This window comes from Odontesthes bonariensis, chromosome 2 (assembly GCF_027942865.1).
Source record: "Odontesthes bonariensis isolate fOdoBon6 chromosome 2, fOdoBon6.hap1, whole genome shotgun sequence".
Taxonomy (NCBI): Eukaryota; Metazoa; Chordata; class Actinopteri; order Atheriniformes; family Atherinopsidae; genus Odontesthes; species Odontesthes bonariensis.
Genome location: NC_134507.1, coordinates 40,040,930 through 40,064,948, shown reverse-complemented (window position 1 = coordinate 40,064,948; position 24,019 = coordinate 40,040,930). Strand labels below are relative to the sequence as shown.

The window sequence follows — 24,019 nt, the reverse complement described above, 5'->3', positions numbered from 1 at the left end:
TTCCCTCTGATTCCTACCAAGATCATGGGTTGAGCATGTCCAGACTAAAAAACTTCCCATGTTGGCTGCCTTTATATAAAGTGCACCTAAATGTTGATATACTTGCTTTTCTGGGGGGGATAACATGTTCCAATGCTGAAGAGCAGGACACAAAGCCAGGAAATCCTGTTTGGATTTCAAAAGAAAAGAAAGAAACTTTAGTATATAGGAGAACAAAAACCTAAACCATTAAACATGAAGACTCACCTGAAGAAAACCTTAAACAACATGTTGAACAAGACAAAACAGAAGCAACACAATTCAGATAAAACTGGTCAAAAACAGCAATCTAGTGACTGCTGTTGAGAGAAGATTTGTGCTGTAACTCATCTGAGGCTGCAGCTGACTTTATATTGGTGCTCTACCTGCTCTAATTACACTCATAAACCTCACCTGGGACCCAGTCAGATCGTGCTGCATTAAATTCAGCTCTGAAAATGAACACTTCTGATATTTAAAAAGGTTTGTTGCAACATGTGAGGAATGAACATGGGATGTTTTAAAGAAGGTGAATTCCGCTTGGTCAGATACGGTGTTAAACATCTGGACCAAAGTCCTGCAGATCACTGTGGGCCCCTAATCTCTGGCTGGGGAGTGTGAGGGGAGTGACAGAGATTTGGTCTGAAGGACTCCAGGTTATAACCTTGTTCTAATACGTCACAAACACGTCACGGTCATGAAATTGGGGTCCAACACATCACTTGTCCACTTCAGTAGTGGGAGCTGCTAGTTGGGTTTCAAGGGGAAAAAAGTGAGCTCAGCGTGACATAAGACTGGAGTCTTAGTAAGTTCACCTGCTGAGTTCTGGAAATAACTCTAAAATAATGTTGACTCCTTGGCAGGAATAAGGAGCTCTGCAGCTCTCTCATCCAGAGGATCTAGAAGCATGGATGTGTTTGGAACGTAGCAGAGGGTGGATTCTTACTAAAGTCACGCTAACTGCCTCATGCGCACTCTGAAATGTTTAAAGCTCAGATTAATATCTGAGCTGAGATGTAGAAACGTGAGACAACATGATGCAGAGCTGCTCTTTTATTAAGTGATATGGAGGAGATCTTAGATTTATTTCAGATGAACTTGATTTAACAGGACATAACGGAGGTTAAATGTTTAAAGCACCTTGTGCCTTCATTTTGTTCATATCTGGAAGTGTTTCTCAAATTTGTCTTGACGATTTCTGTGGATTTCCATCATTCCTCCTGAAAACTTGTTGCCTTGTGAGAACAACCACAGACTCCCACAGACTCCCTGTGACACAGCAAACTTCCAACATGGGAAATGTGACATTTGAGCACTTTATAGTCTGTAGGCGACTGTTTTCTGTTCTTTGTACTGTGGAGGCTTTAGCAGCCATCAGTGAGGTGGAACTGTACTGAAAATACACTGAAGTTAAAGCTACATTTTTAACTCATTTAAAAGGGAAAATGCATCTATTTGAATAATGCTCCTTTTTAATATGGGTCTAAGTTTCTGAGAAAGTCTTTTTTTTACTGTAAAATGTTGACTGTCACACCTGAACTTCATATTTATTTATGAAAATGAGAATATTTATATGCCCAGGTTGTTTTAATTCTGAAAACTAACATTTGTTACAGTAGTTCACATCATCTGTCCTCATAATTACTTTCATAAAATCCAACAAAGACCAGACTTTATCATGTTCATATTTAAACTGCAACCTGCAGGTTAACAATGTGAGTGACTTAAAGTGTGGAAACAAGTCCACAGAAGTTTTTCTTTTAATTATATGTCAATATATGTCGACTATTTGCAAGTAGTCTCCACAGGCAGTGTCCTTGCTGCAGGGACGACCAGGTAAGACATCTGATTCTCACATATAGATGGAACATTTGATGTTGCATTATGCCCAGTATTAATCACACATGTTTGTTCATGTTCCAGACAGGATAGTGAATGCTTTTGTGCACAGTCCACTGTGTGGTTGTACAGCTCACGACTTAACTGAATATATTCCAACACCTGGCTCGTCTTCTTGCATCCAAATGTAGAACAAAGTAGATATTTGATCTGTAAAATCTGATGTAATGAACAGAATCCATGAGAGTTGTTGGATTTATTCATTTATTCTAACCCTCCCCGGGCTCTGGGGAGGATTCATCCCTCCATCAGACTTGTTGCCACTGATTTTCAGTCCACTTCTTGTGTCATTTGGCATAGCTCAGCCTTTTCTCCCCGTTTCCCCTCCTTAAGAACGGCTTCTTGACAGCCACCCTTCCATGGAGACCTGGTACCTACTTCAGGTCAACCTCCTGAACAACCCAACACAAAAGGCCTTTTTCTACAGTTTGAATTTTTCCCTACATGCTAATATTCACAAGCAGGTCCTATGCTACTGTAGCCTGGGCGAAAGCCGACAGTTGACTCCGTCAAACAGTCTGGGAAAACCCAAGAGGAATCCGTTTCCATGGAGGGTGGGACCTTACTCAGCAACTTAAATTCATTGGAGTTCCCTTAACCAATCAGTAATGTTTAGAAAGGACGTAGGTTATGCGCCGAGGTTCATGCTTACTCTCGCGATGCTCTAGCTCGGGAATCACGCGTCCCACATCCGCTTTCATTATCAAACTTTTCCCAAAGCCAGTTGGAAGGAGAGCTACGACATCCTTGCCACTAACAAAGTTGACGAGGCATTCCTCTTGCTCTTGTTTTATTTGTGTAATGCTCTCCAGAGTTGAGACAACTTCATGGATAGCTTCTAGCGTATCTTCTTCCGTCGCCATGTTTATTTCCGCTGCAGTTGAACTACAATTACATGGACTACAATGGACTCCGCGCATGAGTTCTGCGTCACCACTCCCAACTGTTTGCTGATTGGCAAAACACTGAGCGAACCGAGGTAGGGGGATTTGGCCAGACTATGTGATGAGCCAAAATCTTTGGGCGGAAGTACGTAGGATGGCGTCGCCAGGCTAATGCTACTGTCCTGATAGGGCTTAAAAAAAATTTTTTTTGGTTCCGGTTTCTGACCGACCCTGTCAATTTAAGTGCGAATTATTTTATGAGCTTGGGGAAGAAAAAAAAAAAAAAAAAAGAACACAAATACATTTTTTTTTAATGCAAACTATAATTACGTTTTTGTACAGCACCTCTTCATCCTGTACAAGGATGAGCGCATGCTCTTGGGAAAACAACGACTTCACGTGAGATCTGCATGCAGACTGGGTCGTTAGCGCGTGTTATATGATTGCGGGAGAAAGATGGATATATGCGTGGTCTCCATTGTTTCTCCATGCAATAGCGTGACAAACAAAATTGTAAGATTGGGTAGGAAATCTTTCGAAAATGTCCTTGAAGAAGTCAAGCAGTGCACTTGTTCATTTGTGTCGGCAGCCGGTGTTCAGTTGATTTCTCCTACTTGTCGAGAATTGCTACTTTGTGGTTTTGCGCATGCGCCGAGACGATTTTCTAAGTTTCATTTTCACGCCCATGTTTTGCAAAAGATAAGATATTTTCATATCATACTATCATCATCATTTTTATGAATATATATAGGCTACATAATATATAAAAAAAATATTTTGGATCCACTAATTTGCCTGGATGGACACATGGAATAAAATGATACCTGCTCTTGTAACACTCCAAGGTAGGTATAGTTTGCTAGATGAATATGCTTAACTCTGCTCAGATGACAGAGCCTTAAGGAATGAATGTCAGCAGAGAAAGACCACACAATAAAGAAACTGGAATCAGAGGGTATACTTAACGTAATAACAAACGTAGCCCGTATTACATTACTGTTGAATGCCATTTAACAACATAATACTTTACTGCACTACTACAAAACAGTTAGATTTTGCACATACCTTTGACGAAGTAGTCACCGCAGACACGAGCATTTGCAGATTCAGCCCCTCCAGTCTGTAAACGTAGGTTAGCCATCCACTTTTTGCAGCGTTGTTCTGTGAGTTTTTTTTCCCATTTCTCACCTCTATGGGCGATTACCTTAGGTACTCGATAGTAACCCTTTCCCTTCTCTCGGTTAGACCGATTGCAACATCCAAAAACGAAACAAAACCGAGGCATTTTGGGCAAAAAAGTGGCAGACAAAACACAGGGTTTTCAATGGGCTCCAACTCAGGTTGCCCACCACTTAGGTTCGCGCGCTTAAAAAAATACGGAAGTGACGTCAAGTGAAACCCTCCTGGCGCAAGTGTGTATGGGAGTAGGCTAGACTGATTGACATTATTATTATCAACAATAATGATACAACTTTATTTACATACAGATTGACATTTAATAACACCTAAAATACTGACAGAAGAAATTACATGAGTAAAGAAAATAAACACCATGAGTGTGAATACATATCGCAAAGAAGTGATATAAAAGTCAGTCAGTGCATCAGTGATAAGTATGTATTAACGGGTTACACAACTTTACCGTGCCATACTGTGATGACCTGTCAAAGAATGGGCCGAATCACGATTACAATGGGCTGGTCGGTGTGTGACATGGGCCGGTGACGGGCCGGCCCATTTTCGTCGGCCCACCGGGGATTTCCCCGGTATCCCCGATGGCCAGTCCGCCCCTCACCACAGATGTTATGAAGCCATCCTCGGTCATGGACTTGCAGAAAATACTGTCCAGGTTTCACATGGCCCCAGCATCTGATGGGTCTGCCCTTACCCAGAGCTGTAGGGTGAGGACTGCTACAGAGTGTAAAGGTTTCCCCCTCAGCACAATATGCAGCAGTGGAATCTTCTGATGGAGCTCAAGGCCACACCTTTACCCACTGCTGTCAGAGAGCTGCAGTTGGCTTTTCAGCCATTTTTAGTTGGGAATGCATTCCAAACTGAAGCCGTCAAGATCTTCACAAGCTCACCTTTGAGCAGATACTGTCCTTAAGTTAATGCCAACACCTAATTTATAGGATTAAGTCATGTCAACCTGTCAGGCTCTCAACTATCCCCTCCAACCCACAACTGGATGACCCAGAGACAGCTAGGAGCCATTTGATGGAGCAACAAGGTATTCAAGTTAAAGCCATTTATTCAAGCGGTAGCAGCAGCGATGCCTCTAGAATATGCAGATCTGCAAGACAAAGAAAGTCAGTCAACCAGTGGCGGCTCCTCCATAGGGGCGATTTGTGCGACGCACTAACACAGAGTTTTTTTTTTTTTTTTTTTTTTTTAAATCTAGTTGCTAAGGTGGAACTGATCTGCTGTAGGCAAACTGGTTGTATATGTCATTGTCCAATCAGATTAAGGTCGCGCCTGGTGTTGCTACGCCCATTTTGTGCGATTTCTGTCAGGGTCGAATTTGCACCAGGAAGCTCCCATTGACATGAATGGGACCTCGGTTTTTTTCAAAAATCCTGCTCCCAATGCATTTTCTATGAGGGTTTAAACGACGCACAACGTGCTTTCGTCATATGTCTGTTGCGCGGGACAATGAACTTTCTACTTGTTGTTGTAACATTGTGGTTTTCAATAAAGCAAAAAAAAAAAAAAAAAAAAAAAAAAAATTCTATGAAGAAGATGGCGAGTGTCGAGTGCAACAATACGTTAGTGTTTCTGACAGAAGTTCCCTTTAGTCGTCGTACTAATGCGGAGAAGGAAATTTGGAAGAATTTTGCAGGATTTTTGGGCTCGCCTTGCGAGGCAAAGATGAAACCCAGAACTCCACCAACCCTGCTATTTTTCCAGGTATTTGATGTAGCTAAATAACTTACCCTTTTGTGCTCAATCATTGACTTGTAATGATTTAAATCTTTTATATAATGTTGACAATGATAGCAGAATGTATAATGACACATTCATTGTTGACGGTGCAGTATTTATTTAAAAAAAAAAAAAAAAAAAAAAAAAAAGAGAGAAATCTCACATAAGTAAGCTGCACTTAACCATGTTTGACAACTGGTTATACTTTTCTAAGTCATATTTTCCAAAACTTCAATAAACACTTGACTTGGATTTATATGCTGTCATTTTAATTACATTCTTTAGAATGAAAATTGAATGAATCTTATCATTAAGAGCGTATGTGTTTACTTATTTCATAGAATCCTGGAACAATATGAGGAAAATAAATAATGGTTAAGGTGTAATATTAACTGATTGGCAAATTATGCAAAAAATAACAAAAAATTATTTAAAATTACAATAAATTATGCTACCTAGACAAATATACCTCAGTCCTATGGACTTTTATGGTACTTATGGACATAACGGGGGGAAATTGCAGAGTCACTTTGGTTATTTGGAAGACCAAATAACCCCTCGACTCTGCGTTGTGTTTATTTAAGGAAGACAAGGAGTTTCTGGACGATTGGACATTTTATTTCCTGTGTGGGAACATAACAGGTTTGCATCAGTGCAATCGGTTTAGCTTCGCACAGCACACTCTGATGCAGCTTTCACAGACTGGAAATTGCACTACCTAAAAAAAAAAAAAAAAAGTCAGGAGCCGCCACTGCAGTCAACTACCAGCAGCTACAGAGATCACACATGCAGAGTAAAATGAGCCTCACCAGAAAGATCCTCAGAAGCCGCTCTGAACTTGAACCTTGTGCTGAGATGTTTTGCCGTGGTCTGGCTCAGATTCTGTTGGGGTGTAGCGGAACTAGCTGAACAGCACACGCTTCTTGTTGTAGCGGGACCGAGATTTGTAAGCGTAGACTTGATCCTCGTCGGCCACAGGAGTGAAGACTGGCTCGTCCTCGCCGCTGGTGTCAGATGAAAGGCTCCAGCTCCCATCTTCAAACTGGTAATTGCTGCCAGGAGCTCCAGACTGACCTCCCTGAGCACCATGCTGCTGTGCTCCAGAACCACTGGTTCCAGTATTCTGATATGTTGGCTTAGATAGATCTTGCCCATAAACTGAATACATGGGTGAGGAAACAGAATTAAGATCAGCCTTCCATTTACACCAAGTCAATTTAGGTGCTGTTTACACATACCCGGGTATTTTGATAAACGCATATTTTCTAACCTTCGTTTGCAAAAAAAAAAAAAACTAGGCGCACACAGCCCCGTTAAAAAAAAAAAAAACACATCTACATTGATCCGCATAAATACGCTATCAAGAGCTGTTAAATTACGCCAAGCCTGACGGTGGCAGTGTTAGAACAATAAGAATTCCACACAGGCCAACCAGAAGCCTAATAGAGAACCGCTGACAGGAAGAACTTCTGGATCCTTTTCAAGAAGAATATATGGCGCCAGGCTCATGTGTGTGGACTGATAGCGAGACGGAGCTACTTTTACACGTTGCGCTGGACTATAAAACTGCTAAAGCCATGAAAAATGTCTTTGTTGTTCAATACATTGTATGACTGTAATTTTCAAAATGACACAAGCGAGTATAGCTCTCAACAACAGAAATGCTGCTAGTACCTCCATGCTTGCCAGATAAACAATGGACGGAGAGAATGGCGTTTTCACGCTAGCATCCTGCCAACATGGCGAATAGGGGCGGGGCTCTGTACTATGACGACAACTCCTCATTCCATTCCCAAAACTCCGTTTTTGTCTCTTTCAACCAGTTTACACACAAACCCTAAACGGAGTTTTTAAAAAATCTCCACTTTTGCCAGAGTTTTTTTTTTAGCTTCGTTTTCGGAGGAAAAAACCCTGTTTGTGTATAAACGATAGGCACAAACGAAGGGAAAGGTCTTTGTTTATCAAAATACCCAGGTATGTGTAAACAGCACCTTAAACTGCTTTTAGTTGTTGATTTGAGTCGGATCAGCTTACCGCTTTGTGCAGAAATGCAGGTGATGCTTCCAATCAGCACACAAGAAATCCACAAAACCCTGCAGAAACAGGGACATCTCATATGAAGTTCTGAGTACATTTAGAGACCAGTGGGGTCCAACCACCACCTCCCCTTAACATGCCCAGTCCTGTTGAGCTTAACTGTATATTCATAGTGTAATGCTGCGACCAAATAAGGTTCTGCTTGCCTCAGACATTTAAGGCAGCAGAGGTTCAGTGCCACCACTTAGAAGCACTGGGATAGACTAGAAGTTACTCACCTCATTCTGGTGCAATATAATTAAAGCTTGCCTGGGACCTGCTCCTGACAAACTGCACTAACACAAAGTTCAGAGCCCTGTGACACTAACCTGAACCTGCAGGAGCTGCTTTCATATGATCCTCAGTGCAGAGGGAACTGATTGCTCAGCGGTAACAGCTGCTGCTGAAAGGTGCAAGGCTGCATTTAACTGGCAACAATGGACTAACATATGGAGCATCTCAGTGTTATGTCAATAAATAGATAATAATCAGGGGGGGTATTCCTAGAAAGTAGCTAAAGAAAGCCTGGCTATAGCCGGTAAGCGTCGCTTGAACTAGCGCCATCTCCCATTTAAGCCTCAAGTCGTTCCTCAAAGATATTTTAGCTGCAAAGTGTTAGAAATGTGTTTTTTACATTTATATTCACAGTGGGGTGCCATGACCTAACGTGTGGAAAGTTATAAATCATCTGTTTAAAAGAGAAACAAATAAAATCATTCAAATGAATTTAAAAACAAGCAACAGTCAAGATAAGTTCAAAGATATCATGCAGATTTCATGCATAGACACATGAGAACAGAAATGTTTTTAACCTGGATTTAAAAATGTCTCCATTTGGTGAAAGTTTAATCTCCACTGGCAGTTTGTTCCACTTGTTTGCAGCATAACAGCTAAATGCTGCTTCTCCATGTTTAGTCTGGACTCTGGACTGGACCAGCTGACCTGAGTCCTTCGATCTAAGAGCTCTGCTGGCTTTATATTTTCTGAACATATCACAGATGTATTTTGGGCCTAAACCGTTCTGGGATTTGTAAACCATCAGCAGGCTTTTAAAATCTATTCTGTGACTGACTGGAAGCCAGAGTAAAGATTTTAAAACTGGTGTGATGTGTTCAGATCTTTTAGTCCGGGTTAAAACTCCAGCAGCAGCGTTCTGGATGAGCTGCAGATGTTTAATGCTCTTTTTGGGGGACTCAACGAAAAAAGACTTGAGCCTGAAAAGTTGTCCACAAGACAAAATGTATAAAATATGAAGTAAACTATTAATTTAAGATGGCTCTGTCAAAAGTCAGCCATGGTGCCTGAGAACTTTAAGCAATGAACCTGTATTTATTATGGCAAAAGGTCATATCTATCCGTGCCCTTGTTGTAGCATGTGCATGTGCATGTGCATGCCCTTGTTCCTGGATCAGGATATGGCGTGAGGAGGTACGGCCAGCATGCATAGCCTCTGTCCCCAAGCAGGACACCATTGAACTCTCCTGCAGAATAAGAGAAATGTTGGATGGATATACATGTGTTAAGACTTGGCAATTGGATGCAATATGTGCCTTATATGGCTATTTATAATAAAGTATGACGAGCACTTTAAATTCCTTAAGATGACCTCTACACCTGACCTCTCATTAGATCACCAAAATTCTGCCTATGCTACACCGTACTTCAAAAGTAAACTCCTTCGGGTCAGTAAAATTCTTGCGCCTTGTGCAAACCTCTGTGCCAGTGAGGATGATCAGAAGATCCTTGAATCATGAACTGATCCCGGCCATTTAGCCTCAATGTTGGAAATGAAATGACCTCCATCACAGATCATCTGTATGCTCGGAGGATAGGAGTCAATGATGAGCTTTCACAGGGCATAAATGTAACATTGCTCAGCATTACTCAAAGGGGTTGATGTGGTATTTTTCAAAATGAGACATCCAGTTCAGAGACTATGGACAATAATCCCCAAGTGTACCTGAACATTTAGGATATGGAAAAATGTTCGGTTTAGATAGTCAGCCTCCACGGGTCCAGCAGGGGCCTGGACAATGTGACAATGTTTAAATCCAGACTGAAAACAGTTCTATTTAGATGTGCATATGACACCTGAAAGTATTTTATCTGCACTCTTCACTTTTAAATTAATTAATTAATGATTTTTTTGTTTTTTGGAATGATTTTATTGCCTTCTTGTGATTTTATGTAGCTGTAAAGCACATTGAATTGCCTTGTGTACGAATTGTGCTCTACAAATTGCCTTGCCTTGGATGCGTACATGGGTACAGTGTAGTGCACCGATAACATTAGGGAAGCCTGAGGGAGATGATGAACTTAATGCAAATACTTCAGCCAGTAGCTTGTTTTACATTATTGGCTACTGTAAATGTGGAGCAGCAGCCTGAAAGGACAGAGGTCATATTTTTAATATGGTATGATGTTTTAATTCCTGCGCTTTATCTAATATCTTGTTTGTACAGTGTCCTTGACTGTTTTGAAAGGAGCTTTCAATAATTTGTATTATTAACATTATTACCTGTCCCCCATATTTCTGAGTCTGGTCCTACGTGGGTGTAGATCGGATGTTTGTTAGGTCTTGATTAGTTTTAATGAATAGCATTTCTCTCTCATTTAATTTCATGTTCAATACGTGTGTATAGTTGCGTTTCTTTAGTTGCACTGGTACCGACTGATTGATTTTTCGAGACAGTGAAAGTGGTGATATGATAACCACAGTTTTTGTTGCGTTTTTTAGACAAGACATGAGTTGCGGGAGCGCAGAATTCTAGGTGAACATTTCTTTCGGGAGTCCGTTTCAGCCGGTCAGACATTTTTTTGAGTTGCAGCTAAGCTAAGCTTCAACTTTAGCCTGCCCGGGACCAGGCTAGTTCAGCAGCCTAAAATTCCATGGTTACTCAGCAGGCAATCAAATAAGCCACCTTTATGGAACGGAACTCTCGCTAAATTTAGCCAGAAGTAGCGAAATAAGCTAGGCTTTCCACTAAGCCAGCTTCTAGGAATAGAATTTTGTATTTTATTTACTTGTATAAATATTAAATTATAAATATAAATGATTAAATGTTCTGAACTGCTGATATACGTGATAATAATAACAATAACAATGGAAGTCGCTCTCAATACGTGAAATGCCTCTCAGAGTTCATTATTAGTAGGCTAATTGATGAATAAACATCCTGCTGCTGAATATGTGTTTAAAAATAAATAAATCAGAAGGAAACCTGCAGAAGAAAGTCTTCTAACAGCTGTCTCTCTGTGTTTATTGGCATACAGCACGGTTAGTGAGATCCAGATCCATGTGGGCACTCGGATTTAAATAGCGACTCTGAATGGACGGTAAACCCGCACTGAAGGCCCAGTGACCCAAAGCACGGCCGCCACTGAAAAATATATTTGAAACCTGTCAATATGTTAACTTTGCGTGTTTACCTCTATAACTGGTGTTATATGTAAAAAAGAGCACATGGTCATTTAGCTTTTTGAAAATCTTTATTTTAAAGAAAACGATCAAAACAAGAGTTTTTCTGGAAGAGATTAAATAAGTTCTGAATATGCATTGAAGAGAGGTTACATTTGAGTCTATTTTCTTTGTATGTAATGTACATAGATAATCCATGAGCCTAGTCAAGCGGTGAAGTTGTAAAGCAATGAGATGAAAAAAGTGATCAGAGCTTCATCCTCTGTGGCTGTTTGACTTTTAGAGCTTCCAGCTGCCTCTACTCCCACACCTTAAACAACAACTGTCCCTCACAGGGTAGATATCTCAGATGATGTTCTGACTTGGGTGGTTTATATAATCAATATGTAGAAGTGTTTGTGTCCTACCACCCTGGAATCTACCATTATTGATCCATCACCTACTATTTATAACACTCTCATGCTCTCTCCTTCACAGTGACGGTGCTGCTGTCAACACAAATCATTATTGATTTCCGTCACAGAAATGGATGTTAATGACATGATTTTTATCCACAAGGACAATTCTTTCCAATTCTTAAAAAAATACAGTTATATTTACTTCTGCGTCCTGCATGTCTTTTGTTGAAAAATCTGACGAGAACCCTGTGACACACACACACACACACACACACACACGCACACACACACACACACACACACACACACACAGAAAGACACACAGACACAAGGAAGTTAACCAGCTTCGGCTGCCGCTGATTGGTTGGCAGACACCTCTGTTTCTATTGGCTCTCAGTCTCCATGTTTCTGATCCTGGACCTGCTGAGATGTCCCAGGCCATTGTTGGCTTTGATCCTCATACATTTAACTTTGTCCTGAGCGGGCGGGAGTGCAAAGTTGTACCATCTGAAACGGCTGAAGAGTGCTCACTGCAGCGGGTGGGCGGAGGTACAAAGTGACGCTTTGTAGGCAAAAAAAGAGCACCGCCACAAGTGCGCATTGTGCCAGGAAGGGCGCTCGGACGTGAAACAGTGGAGGGTTATCGCTTCTCGGCCTTTTGGCTAAGACTGCGATCGCCTCCTTTTGGGTGGACTATTTTATGCCTTTTCGGCATTAAATTTTCTCGCTTTGGAGGTTCTTTTTTGTGTTCGATCAAAGTATTCCAAGTCTTTTGTAGTTGGAGTTCTTTGTATTTAAATTTTCCTGTATTACCCTATTTTTTTTCCCCAGATTTTTGCTTTTTGAACGAGTTTCAGCTGAAACAGGGTCGGTGTCGGTGTTCCGTTTTGTTTTAGAGGAAGGTAAGTATCCCTTTTTAGTACCTTTTTATCCACTTTTTACTCTTTTATTGGGCTTTTAGTGTGATATTTATTATTCTTCTTTTAAGCATTTTATTTAAAAACTGTTTGTGGTGCCTCCATCATGTCGGCTAACTATGCTGGCATGAGGAGGCACCACAGCGCTAGATTTTTACTTAAAGAAAAAGAAGGAAAGCTTATAGAGATGTCCAGATTGGACTTCTCTCGGAAGCTAATTCAAAACATATTGAACTTAAAGCCAGACGATTTGAATTGCATCCTGTCATTACCTTTTAACAAAGGTTTCGATGTAAGTTTTCGCACTGCAGCTTTGCTGCAGGAGTTTTGGACGAGATTTGAAAATGTCCAAGCCCAGTTTTCTGTGTTTACTGTTGAGAAACTTACTGACATCAGAGTATCTGAAGACAGTAATTGTCAGAATGTTCAATGAAATGGTGAACTTAGAAGATATCTGTATATGGCTGGGAAGATTCTGCACTGTTAAAGGCCAGGTAATGAAGGTGAGGGATGTCGATGGCATCTGGAACTGCGCCTGGAGGGTCCCCATCCAACAATGGCAAGACCCCCAGGGCTTCCAGGGCCTGAAACATCTGGAGCGGAGGAGGTGGTGCAGGCAGAAGGCGGAGCTAGTTCAGAATGTGAAGAAGTCCAATCACAGGATGATAGCGAGGATGCCTCCCTCCCAGATGCCCAGCAAACAAAGAGGCTTGCATCAGAATTGTCCTCTGATTCTCCTATAGTCTCAGAGAAGAGGGGAAGAGCTGGGACTACCTCAGACAGTTCATCTGTGGAGGAGCCCAGAGTCTTCCCCTCCAATTCACCAAATGAGGTCTCTTTTTTAAATGTAGTTCTGTAATCAACCCCTAGAGACTCAAAGTTTAACAAAACCTTGCAACAGAGGCCAACCCCCAGAGTCCGACCGGGGAATAGAGCTCAACACCCTCGCCTCTCACCTGTAGAAATGAAGGAAGAGCTCCATTCACAAGAAATGACATAACTGCTTTTAAGACATTTTAAATTTTTGAACCCTCTTTTAGTCTTTTAAGATGTCATACCTGTTGTTTTTAACCATACTCATGACACTCACTCTCTCAACTATTAATGTGAGAAGTGTAAAATCGAAAGTTAGAGCCCAGAGTGTTTTTATCCTTTCTTAGTTCTTTTAAGTCAGATGTTCTTTTAATATAGAAATGCGGCCTACCGTTTTTAAAGCACTACAGACAGTGGGAGGAGATGTGGCCACAGACATCATTGTGGAGTGGATCCAACCAAAACAAAAATGATGGAGTGGCCATTTTGATCAAAAACCCTCAGGTTCTGGTGAAGGGCAGCACTGTGGTGAGAGACGGACGGGCACTTTTAGCACATTTGACTTTTATGGGACAAGATTTTAACCTCTTAAATATTTATGGCTTTAACGAAAAAAAGGACCGGTATGACCTTTTAGAAGACCTGCAGTCCCACATGCTAGGTAGGGCACCACTAGTTTTAGGGGGTGATTTTAACTGTATTTTAAGCAGGAGTGACAGAAAAAGAGCAGGGGAATTTTTTAAAATTGAAAAAACATCGGTTTTATTACAGGGCATATGCAAGGATTTTAAACTTCAGGACTCTTTTAAAACCATGCATCCCAGAGAGGAGGGCTTCACCTGGTTCAGTGGTGATGGCACCAGAGCCTCTCGTATAGACTACCTTTTTACACGGGACTGCCCACCAACCGATGCTAGATTGACCCCCGTTTTCTTTTCTGATCACCTAATGCTTTCCTCCACCCTATCACTATCTTTGGGTGTGAGTTCCGGAAGTGGTCTGTGGAAACTAAACTGCTCCCTTTTAGAAGAAAATGAAATATTTGTCAGTACCGGGAGCAGTACCACGAGTGGCAGACCCTTCAAGACTTTTACGATACACGTGCACACTGGTGGGAAATGGTGAAGGAAAAGACCCAGACTTTCTTTAGACAGGCAGGTAAGAGAAAAAAGAATAGGGAAAACAGATGCATGATGGGACTGCAGAAGCGACTACAGCGCTATTTTAAATTAAACCAACAAGGGATGGATTTTAATGATGAAATTAAACAAGTGAAAACAGAGATGTCGGTTTTAGCAGATATTAAAAGTAAGGGTGTCATTTTAAGAAGCAGGGAACGAGAAATAGAGGAAGGAGAGAAGTGCACAAGGTATTTTTTTAAGAAAATTGTGAATAAAGGGGGGGCCATTTTAAAGCTAACAAAAGAGAACGAGTGCACAGTTGATACAATGGAAGAAATAAAACAAGCTGTTGAACAATTTTATCGTGAACTGTACGAACAAAAACCTGTTGAAATGGACACCATGACAGAAGTTTTAAATTTCATAGAAAAAACAGTAAAAGACAGTGTGCTTTTAACCCAAGATTTTACAATTTCAGAGTTAAATAAATGTTTTACAAATTTTAAGAATGAGAAGTCCCCAGGACAAGATGGACTTCCCGTAGAATTTTATTTGACCTTTTGGGATATTTTAGCACCTGACTTGTTTACTGTTTTTATGGAATTTGAGCAACTTGACCGACTTCCTGACAGTTTTAGAGCAGGGATAGTGACTCTTCTTCACAAAAAAAAGACAAGACTGACTTGAAGAATTGGAGACCGATTACACTTTTAAACTTTGACTGTAAACTTTTTAGTAAACTTTTAGCCTCACGTATGTTCTTGTTTTTAGAAGACCTGATTCACCCGGATCAAGCCTGTGCCATCCCGGGGAGGAAGATAACCGACAGCCTCGTACTGATCCGAGACACCATCTGTTATGCGAGAGACAGAAGCATTCGGCTAGCAGTCCTAAATTTAGACTTTGAGAAAGCCTTTGATCGGGTCTCGCACCAGTACCTTTTCCAGGTACTGCCAAAAATGGGGTTCCCAGAAAGGTTTATAGCTTGGGTGGGTCTGCTGTACCGGGGCATTACCAGCAAATTCCTTGTTAACGGGCATCTGACAAAAGCAGTAAACATCCACTGCGGTGTCCGTCAGGGTTGTCCGTTATCTGCCCTCATCATCTGTGTCGAACCACTGGCACAGAGCTTGAGAAGGGACCACCAAATCAATGGGGTGAGAGTCCCGGGGAGCGGGGGACTATCAACAAAGTGTGTTTTATATATGGACGACGTGAACATTTTATGTACAGACCTATTATCTATCAATAGGACTCTGGACTTGACTGACTGGTTTGGACGGGCCTCTGGGGCAAAACTAAACAGAAACAAGACCCAAACCCAATTTTATGGGCCATGGACAGCGACTGAGACAACAGGACTCCCCGTGACTATAACCCAGACCAAACAGAAAATACTGGGGATTAATTTTGACAAGGAAGGGGGAGGGACATCAAACTGGCCAGACGTGGTAGGGAAAGTAAAGCAAAGACTAGGATACTGGGGACTTAGAGGACTGACCATTGAAGGAAAGGTTTTAATCATCAAAGCCGTGATTTTACCTTTGCTTTTACTAATCAGTTCTGTTTTTATCCCACCTAGAAAAGTGCTTTTAGACCTGGACCGAGCCATTTTTTACTTTCTGTGGGGCTCCAAGTGGGAAAGATTGAGGAGAGATGTAATGAAGAAACAAAAAGAGAAGGGAGGAAAAGGAGTGCCTGATTTTTATTTGTTTTTAGGAAGCAGATACACTACACTGCACATCCTACAGGCCACAGACCCATCCGGAAACCCCAAAACTAAAGCAATGACACGATTCTGGATGGGTTCTTACCTCAGAAGACTGAAGATTTTACCCACCGACCTAAAAGTGCCCGTGTCTTTTAGCCTGACGTTCTTAAAGCATTTTTACTTGGAGGCAGAGGAGTTGCATGTTTTAACAAACCACCGCTCTTTGATTTCTGTTGTGCAGGAGCGGGAACCAGTGAGTCCAGTGCGTGGGCTCGCGTTCGGCGAGCCCTCAACAGTTTGGTGCAACGTCAACCATTCCGCTCTCCCAAACAGACTCCGGGACCTGTCGTGGATGGTGGCTCTTGAGATCCTGCCAGTCAGGTCCGTTATGCACTCCCGGGGCATGTCAGCGATCTCAACCTGCCCGCGACCTGGTTGTGGAGCGCCCGAGTCGGTGAGGCACCTGCTCTGGGAGTGCAGCGCTGCTGCAGACCAGTGGGCAACAGCCGGCTCCTTGCAATTCCCGTACTTGCCAGCAAGGGAGGTCCTCACAGCACAACTCGTGCTCTATGGGGTGAGCCAAACAAAAATGAAAAAGAATGACTTTGCCTAGCAGTGGCTCACCCTAGCCGCCATCAAAAACGCCATGTGGACCTCCAGGAACTTGCTGGTGAGGAAGCGCATGCAGATCCCCCTCGTGGCTGTGATCCGGATGGCCGCAGCGGCGGCTCAAGCGGCCGGAGCTGCAGGCGGCGGGCCTAGGACACATCCACAAAGAAGAATCTCCTCTGTGCCCATTCGGATGAAGGTTCCGGAGCTACACTGAGCACCGTTCAAACAACAATTTAGTGCTCCAGCTTTGAACATGGGCACGGTCTCAACAAATAAGGTGACTCTACTCCGAGAAGTCACTTGGCACAGCAAGAAGATTTCCTTTGCACAGACAGAATGGGCTTCACCCGCAAAGGTAAAGCCTTCCAAAAATAGAAACAACTCATTAATGTTGCTCTCCACGGAAGTCTTTAGTAAAAGGCGAAAGACTTGTACGTTATGAAGAGAAACCAGAGTACGAGTATTTGACACTGCGGGAGCGGTGCATCAGGCCAGTTGGCATAGCCACCTTCCCCATGGTGAGCTTTGCTTGGTTGAGACGCTTGCTCCTCGGCTGACCAGGTAGGAACAATCGGGCCCTATTCAATGGCTGCTTTGTCTTTTACTCTGTGCAAAAGACTAGGGGTCTTGAGGCTTTGTTCTGACCGCTCATTTTGTGTAGAGGTTTTTTTCAAGCAATTCTCCCAGTCGGCCCAATCCCAGAGCCATCTCAAAGTGGAGTTCACTTTAACTTTCTTTTCGCAGACTAAAAGCCAGAGTTTTATCTCAGAAGCTAAGCAGAGTCGGGCCTGGTTAGTAATTGGATGGGAGACCGTCTGGGAATACCAGGTGCTGTAAGCCTTTTGGCTTTTCCAGGCGCATGCAGTTTGACTGCGTCAAATGCAAAGGCAGTCCCTGTTTGACTTTTTGGAACTGCTCCTTTGTCAGGACAAAGTTAAATGAATGAGGATCAAAGGCAACCATGACCTGGGACATCTTAGCACATCCAGGATCAGCAAGATGGATCACAGGGTGATCATCAGATGTTTCAACAAAAGACATGCAGAGAGAAGAGAGAAAAATGCTTACAGCACCTGGTATTCCCATACGTTTCCCCCATTTTACCAGAGAGTCGGCTTGAGAGGCTGATGTTGAGCCTGCACATCGACTTCCCTGATGTGATTGTTCTCTGCAGCTGAAAATGGGACTCTCAGATAACTTAGTGTTTGTCTGTCAAGCTCCTCTGTTCCCTGTGTGTAGTTTTGTGTTCATCGTCATACAGAGAAACCAGGGAAGCTCAATCCCACGACATGCTCATAAGCTGCGTCTTTTCTAAAGATTATAGTTCTATTTTAGAAGTCAGAATACAATGGCTCCCTGAAACTACCACCCTGTACCGCTGGTTTTGTTATTTCGCAAGAGTTGGGAAGAGTGCACCGTTCCCGGCGGCACTGCAGTACCGGGTCGATGCGTGGAGTGAACGGAGCAAGCCCCTTTTTCAACCCCTGTGCCTAAAAATCCATTTAATATGTAGTCCTCATATAGAGGACGTATCAGATATTAAACTGATAAGAACAGATTTTTTTTCTTTTGAAAAAATTTATTGACACTAATACATTACATTTTCATAAAAACTTCATATTTACGACATATGTTTTACCTATGAATAAAAACATCAATAAATAAGTGTAATCTGTATAACCACATTTAAAACAACAATAATAAAACAAGTTTTTCATGGGATATTACAGATAAAGTCAATGTTGTCTAAGGTAAAAGCTACATGTGAAGTAGTTCTCATGTGAGTAGCAGTTTGTATTGAGTGTCTTTAAAAAGGAGTGCATTAGTTAAAATGCTCTCTTCCAAGTCCATTTTTTTGTGCAGGAGCGCAGTGAGTCCCTACCCAGGGAAACTCATTTCGCTCCCCGAAACAATAGGTCTCTCGGGATCCTGTCGTGGTGCTCAGAGGAGATCCCCACCCTGTTGCTCCTTCCCACCTGCCTCACCCGGAGAGCCAGGCTGTCGCTGCTTTGACCTTTTTGTGTGTAGCTCCGGCTCCTTCATCCGAATGGGCACAGAGGAGATTCTTCTTTGTGGATGTGTCCAAGGCCCGCCGCCTGCAGCTCCGGCCGCTTGAGCCGCCGCTGCGGCCATCCGGATCACAGCCACGGGGGGGATCTGCATGCGCTTCCTCACCAGCAAGTTCCTGGAGGTCCAAATGGCGTCTTTGATGGCGGCTAGGGTGAGCCACTGCTTAGCAAAGTCATTCTTTTTCATTTTTGTTTGGCTCACCCCATAGAGCACGAGTTGTGCTGTGAGGACCTCCCTTGCTGGCAAGTACGGGAATTGCAAGGAGCCGGCTGTTGCCCACTGGTCTGCAGCAGTGCTGCACTCCCAGAGCAGGTGCCTCACCGACTCGGGCGCGCCACAACCAGGTTGCGGGCAGGTTGAGATCGCTGACATGCCCCGGGAGTGCATAACGGACCTGACTGGCAGGATCTCATGGGCCACCATCCACGACAGGTCCCGGAGTCTGTTTGGGAGAGCGGAATGGTTGACGTTGCACCAAACTGTTGAGGGCTCGCCGAACGCGAGCCCACGCACTGGACTCACTGGTTCCCGCTCCTGCACAACAGAAATCAAAGAGCGGTGGTTTGTTAAAACATGCAACTCCTCTGCCTCCAAGTTAAAATGCTTTAAGAACGTCTGGATAAAAGCAAAGGATGGTGGCAGGCTAAAAGACACGGGCACTTTTAGGTCGGTGGGTAAAATCTTCAGTCTTCTGAGGTAAGAACCCATCCAGAATCGTGTCATTGCTTAAGTTTTGGGGTTTCCGGATGGGTTCGTGGCCTGTAGGATGTGCAGTGTAGTGTATCTGCTTCCTAAAAACAAATAAAAATCAGGCACTCCTTTTCCTCCCTTCTCTTTTTGTTTCTTCATTACATCTCTCCTCAGTCTTTCCCACTTGGAGCCCCAGAGAAAGTAAAAAATGGCTCGGTCCAGGACTAAAAGCACTTTTCTAGGTGGGATAAAAACAGAACTGATTAGTAAAAGCAGAGGTAAAATCACGGCTTTGATGATTAAAACCTTTCCTTCAATGGTCAGTCCTCTAAGTCCCCAGTATCCTAGTCTTTGCTTTACTTTCCCTACCACGTCTGGCCAGTTTGATGTCCCTCCCCCTTCCTTGTCAAAATTAATCCCCAGTATTTTCTCTTTGGTCTGGGTTATAGTCACGGGGAGTCCTGTTGTCTCAGTCGCTGTCCATGGCCCATAAAATTGGGCTTGGGTCTTGTTTCTGTTTAGATTTGCCCCAGAGGCCCGTCCAAACCAGTCAGTCAAGTCCAGAGTCCTATTGATAGATATTAGGTCTGTACAAAAAATGTTCACGTCGTCCATATATAAAACACACTTTGTCGATAGTCCCCCGCTCCCCGGGACTTTCACCCCATTGATTCGGTGGTCCCTTCTCAAGCTCTGTGCCAGTGGTTCCACACAGATGATGTAGAGGAGGGCAGATAACGGACAACCCTGACGGACACCGCAGTGGATGTTTACTGCTTTTGTCAGATGCCCGTTAACAAGGAATTTGCTGGTAATGCCCCGGTACAGCAGACCCACCCAAGCTATAAACCTTTCTGGGAACCCCATTTTTGGCAGTACCTGGAAAAGGTACTGGTGCGAGACCCGATCAAAGGCTTTCTCAAAGTCTAAAATTAGGACTGCTAGCCAAATGTTTCTGTCTCTCGCATAACAGATGGTGTCTCGGATCAGTACGAGGCTGTCGGTTATCTTCCTCCCCGGGATGGCACAGGCTTGATCCGGGTGAATCAGGTCTTCTAAAAACAAGGACATACGTGAGGCTAAAAGTTTACTGAAAAGTTTACAGTCAAAGTTTAAAAGTGTAATCGGTCTCCAATTCTTCAAGTCAGTCTTGTCTTTTTTTTTTGTGAAGAAGAGTCACTATCCCTGCTCTAAAACTGTCAGGAAGTCGGTCAAGTTGCTCAAATTCCATAAAAACAGTAAACAAGTCAGGTGCTAAAATATCCCAAAAGGTCAAATAAAATTCTACGGGAAGTCCATCTTGTCCTGGGGACTTCCCTTTCTTAAAATTTGTAAAACATTTATTTAACTCTGAAATTGTAAAATCTTGGGTTAAAAGCACACTGTCTTTCACTGTTTTTTCTATGAAATTTAAAACTTCTGTCATGGTGTCCATTTCAACAGGTTTTTGTTAATACAGTTCACGATAAAATTGTTCAACAGCTTGTTTAATTTCTTCCATTGTATCAACTGTGCACCCGTTCTCTTTTGTTAGCTTTAAAATGGCCCCCCCTTTATTCACAATTTTCTTAAAAAAATACCTTGTGCACTTCTCTCCTTCCTCTATTTCTCGTTCCCCGCTTCTTAAAATGACACCCTTACTTTTAATATCTGCTAAAACCAACATCTCTGTTTTCACTTGTTTAATTTCATCATTAAAATCCATCCCTTGTTGGTTTAATTTAAAATAGCGCTGTAGTCGCTTCTGCAGTCCCATCATGTGTCTGTTTTCCCTATTATTTTTTCTCCTACCTGCCTGTCTAAAGAAAGTCTGGGTCTTTTCCTTCACCATTTCCCACCAGTGTGCACGTGTATCGTAAAAGTCTTGAAGGGTCTGCCACTCGTGGTACTGCTCCCGGTACTGACAAATATTTCATTTTCTTCTAAAAGGGAGCAGTTTAGTTTCCACAGACCACTTCCGGAAGTCACACCCGAAGATAGTGATAGGGTGCAGGAAAGCATCAGGTGATCAGAAAAGAAAACGGGGGTCAATCTAGCATCGGTTGGTGGGCAGTCCCGTGTAAAAAGGTAGTCTATACGAGAGGCTCTGGTGCCATCACCACTGAACCAGGTGAAGCCCTCCTCTCTGGGATGCATGGTTTTAAAAGAGTCCTGAAGTTTAAAATCCTTGCATATGCCCTGTAATAAAACCGATGTTTTTTCAATTTTAAAAAATTCCCCTGCTCTTTTTCTGTCACTCCTGCTTAAAATACAGTTAAAATCACCCCCTAAAACTAGTGGTGCCCTACCTAGCATGTGGGACTGCAGGTCTTCTAAAAGGTCATCCCGGTCCTTTTTTTCTTTCAAGCCATAAATATTTAAGAGGTTAAAATCTTGTCCCATAAAAGTCAAATGTGCTAAAAGTGCCCGTCCGTCTCTCACCACAGTGCTGCCCTTCACCAGAACCTGAGGGTTTTTGATTAAAATGGCCACTCCATCATTTTTGTTTTGGTTGGATCCACTCCACAATGATGTCTGTGGCCACATCTCCTCCCACTGTCTGTGGCGAGGGTGTTGAGCTCTATTCCCCGGTCGGACTCTGGGGGTCGGCCTCTGTTGCAAGGTTTTGTTAAACTTTGAGTCTCTAGGGGTTGATTGCAGAACTACATTTAAAAAAGAGACCTCATTTGGTGAATTGGAGGGGAAGACTCTGGGCTCCTCCATAGATGAACTGTCTGAGGTAGTCCCAGCTCTTCCCCTCTTCTCTGAGACTATAGGAGAATCAGAGGACAATTCTGATGCAAGCCTCTTTGTTTGTTGGGCATCTGGGAGGGAGGCATCCTCGCTATCATCCTGTGATTGGACTTCTTCACATTCTGAACTAGCTCCGCCTTCTGCCTGCACCACCTCCTCCTCTCCACAACTCTCCATTGGTGGGGGTGTAGCAGGCCCCTCCCCCTCCTCGGCCTCACCTGACTGCTGTCCACCATTCAGGGATTTTGGCGGGAAGTTTGAATTTTCCAGCCCAGCTGTTTCAAGTAGCTCGTTAACTGCCTCGGTCTGTCCTCCATTTCCTTCCCGCGTTTTTTTGGATTTCAATTTGTTGGCAAAGGATTTTGGGCAATCTCTGAAGAGGTGGTTTGATTCTCCACAGAGATTGCACTTTCTGCCATTCGTACACTCTTCGAAGGTGTGACCGATTCCTCTACATTTGCCACAAAACACCTTCGTGCAGGCCTCCACCAGGTGCCCGTGCTCCCCACACTTGCGGCAGAGTTTGGGCTGTCCCTGGTAGTGGATGTAGCCTCTGTTTTCTCCCAAGACAATCATTGATGGGAGATGTTCCAGGCCCTGGAAGCCCTGGGGGTCTTGCCATTGTTGGATGGGGACCCTCCAGGCGCAGTTCCAGATGCCATCGACATCCCTCACCTTCATTACCTGGCCTTTAACAGTGCAGAATCTTCCCAACCATATACAGATATCTTCTGCGTTCACCATTTCATTGAACATTCTGACAATTACTGTCATCAGAGTATTGTCAGTAAGTTTCTCAACAGTAAACACAGAAAACTGGGCTTGCACATTTTCAAATCTCATCCAAAATTCCTGAAGCAAAGCTGCAGTGCCAAAACTTATGTCAAAGCCCTTGTTAAAAGGCAATGACAAGATACAGTTCACATCATCTGGCTTAAAGTTTAAAGTCTTTTGGATTAGCTTCTGGGAGAAGTCCAATCTGGAACTCTCTATGAGCTTTCCTTCTTTTTCTTTAAATAAAAATCTAGCGCTGTGGTGCCTCCTCATGCCAGCATAGTTAGCCGACATGATGGAGGCACCACAAACAGTTTTTAAATAAAATGCTTAAAAGAAGAATAATAAATATCACACTAAAAGCCCAATAAAAGAGTAAAAAGTGGATAAAAAGTACTAAAAAGGGATACTTACCTTCCTCTAAAAAAACGGAACACCGACACCGACCCTGTTTCAGCTGAAACTCGTTCAAAAAGCAAAAACCTGGGGAAAAAAAAGAGGGTAATACAGGAAAATTTAAATACAAAGAACTCCAACTACAAAAGACTTGGAATACTTTGATCGAACTCAAAAAAGAACCTCCAAAGCGAGAAAATTTAATGCCGAAAAGGCATAAAATAGTCCACCCAAAGGAGGCGATCGCAGTCTTAGCCAAAAGGCCGAGAAGCGATGCGTGGAGTGAACGGAGCAAGCCCCTTTTTCAACCCCTGTGCCTAAAAATCCATTTAATATGTAGTCCTCATATAGAGGACGTATCAGATATTAAACTGATAAGAACAGATACTACACTTGATCTTAGCCAAAAGGCCGAGAAGCGATAACCCTCCACTGTTTCACGTCCGAGCGCCCTTCCTGGCACAATGCGCACTTGTGGCGGTGCTCTTTTTTTGCCTACAAAGCGTCACTTTGCACCTCCGCCCACCCGCTGCAGTGAGCACTCTTCAGCTGTTTCAGATGGTACAA

At 43.0% G+C, this 24,019-nt stretch overlaps 2 non-coding genes and 1 pseudogene across 2 annotated transcripts; all 3 read right to left on the bottom strand.

Moving 5' to 3' along the window:
* Positions 1-17,134: 17,134 nt before the first annotated feature.
* LOC142372014 (U5 spliceosomal RNA) lies at positions 17,135-17,247 on the bottom strand. Its single transcript, XR_012768170.1, has one exon. It is a non-coding gene; the product is annotated as a U5 spliceosomal RNA (small nuclear RNA).
* Positions 17,248-18,194: 947 nt separating this feature from the next.
* LOC142370386 (U2 spliceosomal RNA) lies at positions 18,195-18,372 on the bottom strand (annotated as a pseudogene).
* Positions 18,373-23,687: 5,315 nt separating this feature from the next.
* LOC142370211 (U2 spliceosomal RNA) lies at positions 23,688-23,875 on the bottom strand. Its single transcript, XR_012767822.1, has one exon. It is a non-coding gene; the product is annotated as a U2 spliceosomal RNA (small nuclear RNA).
* Positions 23,876-24,019: the final 144 nt, after the last annotated feature.